Genomic DNA, 4,823 nt, shown 5'->3' on the forward strand with positions numbered 1-4,823 from the left:
AAAAAAAAAAAAAAAAAAAAAAAAAAAAGTGAAATTAGTGAAATTTGCCAGCAGTAAGAACAAGAGCAGATCACTCCAAAGGAGACATACGCATCTATATTACCCCTTAAAAAAAATAGAAGTGTGAGCAGAACACTTTAAGGCACGGTGAAATGAAGRTGATGAATTAGCTAAGGAAATAAATTCTAAAAGCAGGGCTGTGTCACACCACGTAGGCAAAAGTAGATGCAATAAAATGAAGAGCTTAATCACCAAAGAGGACCTGTCTGACTGAAGGGGAGCATGGAACTTGAATGAGATGTTAAGACTTTAGGCTAAGTATTCCCACCTGCGAGACTGCTAAATTAATCCTGGCTACAGCCAGTTGGAACCAGACAGAAAACTGAGCAGATATCTTGCCAGATCCTCAGGCTTAATGGGATCACCAAAATAAAATGTTAAGTGCTCCAAAATTTATCACTAACCATACATGCCCCCACCCATGGCATATAGGCTTATAGCCCACTTCTGCAGGATCTGAAAACCTCATGGCCTTTATTTTTCACACCCCACTGAAAGGGCGTGGAAAGGAAAGATCTTTTTTTCAGATGTAGAATTGAGACAAAGGCAGAGTAAAAGTAGACCCCAGGCTAAGATGCCACTGCAGCATTAGCAGTTTCTTAGTCCCCTGAAATGCAAACAAAGAACTCAGAAAAGTAGATAAGTATTGCTAATAGGGATGCAAAAACGAGAGGAATTGAAAAGCAAAATAGCCTAGAGGAAACTGGTAAAACCCAGCACTCTCCAGGACATGGTGCTTTGCTCAGCACCGCTMGGAGCTGTCTCCCTCTGGATGCATCCAGCAGCCTTTCCTTTACATTTGTGCCTTTCTTTCTGAACCAAAGTTCTACCCTCTCATTTACTTCTAAAAGAGTGGCTACCAAATAATCTGCTCTTTCTCCCCATTGACAGAGTAGCTCTATGAGTAGTGTACTACCCTAGAATGTGAGAGTCCCATGTTTAATTCTTTCTTTAAAGAATCTTTCTCTTTGACTTTTCTAGATATAGTGTTTATGGATCCATAAGGTGAGAATAAACCTACTCAACATGCTACTTTTTATGCTTGCTTAGGTCTCATAACTACCTATGGTTGACCCTAAAATATAAAAATGCTCTGCCTACAATAATAAGTTCAAACACACAATATGGATTTCATGGGAACATTTAATTTACAAGTATAGATATGGAAAAAAAAAAAAAAAAAAAAAAAAAAACAAGACTGTATCAAAGGGTAGAAGCAAAGATCACCTGCTATCTGTATATGTGCCAAGAAACCAGTAAGGTGGGAGACATGCAGGCTCAGTGTTGATTTGTGACCAAATTCATCCTTAATTCTTTGCATGGGGATGAAGAATGTTCCACGGGCTGACCCAGGCCGTGCAATTTCTAACGTGGGGTTGTCCGCAATGGGGAAACAGGCTTCCCCAGGAGGCTCTTTTGCAAAGTAATTCTAATTACCACTGCGTTTCATGTGCTGTCTGATCTAGTAGGCATACAACCATCCTTTCCATAAATAACATCATGACTGAAATTTGCTTCCAGTGTATGACAGTCACTGAGTTTTTTTAACTTTTTTTTTTTTTTTTTTTTTTTTTTTTTTTAAGTATGATTGCCTAAATGCTGCCTTTATCCCTCATCAGATTGCTAACCTTCGGTATTGAAATCTGGTTTAAATAATAAGCACTGTACAGATCACTTTTTTTGTAGAGCAAGAGCTGAAGGCGGATGAACTGTGATGTTGATATGGGATGAATTGTGATGTTGATRTGGGCCTGGGAACTTCCCTCTCAAGGGAGGAAGTTCTGCAGATAGGGGTGAAATGGGGCTACAGCCAATTTAGACCTACTGCTTAATTCCTTGAAGTTTCTTGCTACTACAATCCTTGTATCACTCTTTTTCTGCAACTTTTACTCCTCTCTGTCTATCTAAATCTTCTCTGGATAGCGCAGATAGTGACTGAGACATAAAAAAAGGAAAAATGTGAAGAAGAACTGAAACAAAAAGGGGAAAAAAATCTCTCTTGCAGAAAATGGCATGGGAATAGATAGAAAAAAAAAAGAGAAGAAGATGAAATACAAGGGGCAGGTTAAGGCAGGAAAAGAGGAAAAGTATAACAAAGTAGTAACAGTGTGAAAGAAATAGTTGAGTGAAAGACAAAAAAATAATAGAAAGGAAGGAGACACAGAAACAAAGACAGAAACAGACAGCTGATTTAGAAACATCTCGCTTTCTCAGTAAATTACGTTCTTCCCACTTTCAGAACGTAACTTGGTAAAAGTTGCATGACAGTGTTAGGGAAGGATGCCTCTGCAGCTTTTTTTTTTTTTTTTTTTTTTTTTGTGTGTGTGTGTGTGTGTGTGTATATATGTGTGTGTGTGAAGTGAAGCAATTAGCAATTTGCTTGCTACTTGAGCAAGTCAGTAACTTGCAAGTCTTTGAAGAATTTCTCGGTCAGGAAATACCATCTGCATGTTACACAGCGTGATCCATAGTGTTAGCTGCAGCTTCTATGCAGTTCTCCCAGTGTCAGAAGGGAGTGGGGGGACTGTGAGCCAGACAACCTTTAACAGGGCCTAAGATTTATGAGATGAAGCATTCTTCAGCCTTTCAGAAGAATCACTGGATCAGAGACAGAGAGGACAATATCCTAGTCATATGAGACCCTAAATCCTGAACGTAAATTCTAATCCTAACAGTGAAGTGAAGCCCAAACCTCCATAAATAACAGATTTATCTGCAACTGTTTCCTAATCAAGCATCAATGCAAGATTTCTGGGAAGACTTTAATTTGTGGAGTGAAATGTGGTAACCAAATACATGTGTAACTCTTATTGCAGTTACCTGAGACAGAGATGTTCATACAGTGGACCCAAGCCTCCCTGAATCCTATCCCATCTTGTGCAGGGCTCTGTGGGAAATCTGAAATTACTTCTCCACAGCAGTCTCTCTCCTGAATGTTCCAGAGTTGACCTTACAGAGCTTAAAATATTGAAGAGAGCAACAAGTAAAATTACTGCTGATGTGATTCTCAGAACCTGGAGCCAGGCAGACAAAGACTACTAACAGCACTGACTGGTGCTCCGAAAGGATCCAGCTAAAATAGGGTAAGACTCTAAAAAGCACTGTATATAAGCAATGAGACATAGCCATATTCTGAAGATCTACCTCAAGACCTACATGTGGGAACAAGACCTAGAGTTACTATATGGTTTGGCTCAAGAAAAATGGAAACATAATAGATGGAAACATAAACAAAACACTAATATCCAGCAGAAATCCCCTTCACCAGCTAGACAATGTGATCATACTCTGCACTAAACACAGGCACCATAACAAAGATGGCTGGGATAAATACAGCCACTGCAATTGCTGTAATTTTAAATATGGTTCATGTTTATCCTAGAATCCATGCTATTTTTCTTACTTGCATCCTCTGGCACCAAAGAATAATTTGTTGGGAGACTAGAAATTATAGTCACGGATCATAACCCCTCACCTGCCTGTTGGGAATGTACACAGCTGACAGTATCAGTAGAATCTACACGTGTCAGATCCTATCCATAGCACAGTCAGTGTAAGCCAGACCAGAAGCAAGGAAATAGATCTCTAAGGAGTCACACTCCAAAAGCTTTAATGGCTGGGAAATAGTGTTCCAGTAATGCACTGAAAAAGTAGTTTAGGAAGAAAAACAAAGAAAATCACCAGTTGGTATTATGCAGCAGAAGTCAGGGTACAGTCCACAGGACACTGCTACACAGAATGAGAAAGTGTTGCTATGACTGCCTACATAAGAATAAACGTATTCTTACTTTTTTACCGAGAGAAATAGGAGTTCAGTAGTATCACATGGTTCCTAAACTGGCTGTTGCTGGCTCAAGACAATTCGTTAAAGATGGAAATAGATTAAGACTGAAGAATACATATCAAAAATGTAGCATATTCCTGTGGCGCTCTGGTTTACTCTCCCTATAGGATCCTTCAAAGGGCAAAGCCAAACGTTGGCAGGTGTTTAGTACACTAAAAGTCATGCTCAAATACTGTACATCTTTTCTTGTCTCTAATTTTAGCTCATTGGCCTAATTACTGGACCTGATGTAAACTGTTATCCTGAAGCAAGTTCATGAGAGTTCAGTGTTCTCTGCAGAGAACAGCTGTCTCATCCTTCCAGGCCCCAAGTTGTTACGTGGCACCAGACATGGAAATTGAACCTGCCCAGTCTCTTCTGTTGGGCTGCCAGGTTTCAAGCTATGAAAAGGGCAAGGGAGACCAGTTTGGGTCCTCTGATTTCCAATTAAAAAAAAAAAAAAGCCTTTGGTTATTCAGAGAGATGTGGTTGACAACCATTCATAGCTCTCAGGCACTTACATGTGACCACTTTCCTTTTCAAACATGATGCCTTCCAGTCCCATTCTACTCTCCCCCTCTATCAATGCTCAGAGGGCAGGCAATCTTCTTTCCAGTTCCCCCAAACATATCAAAGTGTCCAAGATGTTTCAGTGGGGCTACTGCACAGGAGAAATGCCTGATATTGGGATACCTTCTCTTCCAAATTCCATGAGCAAGCTCTTTCTTATGCTATTTTTTCCCACTGCAAGTTTCCATAAAGAAACAGTTTGCCCTCATCTTCTATTCTGTCTGTAATCCTTTTGGTCACCCTTTAGACGGGGAGACACAATCAGCACACCTCACATTAAGCAGTAGGAAGAGGACACATGGAGCAGATGTGGATTTTTATCCATAGAGGAGGMGGATATTACGACTGCCATGACTTAACTCTCGCTTCT

Source organism: Nothoprocta perdicaria, unplaced genomic scaffold, assembly GCF_003342845.1.
Source record: "Nothoprocta perdicaria isolate Ctin4 unplaced genomic scaffold, notPer1 scaffold_464, whole genome shotgun sequence".
NCBI classification, from domain to species: domain Eukaryota; kingdom Metazoa; phylum Chordata; class Aves; order Tinamiformes; family Tinamidae; genus Nothoprocta; species Nothoprocta perdicaria.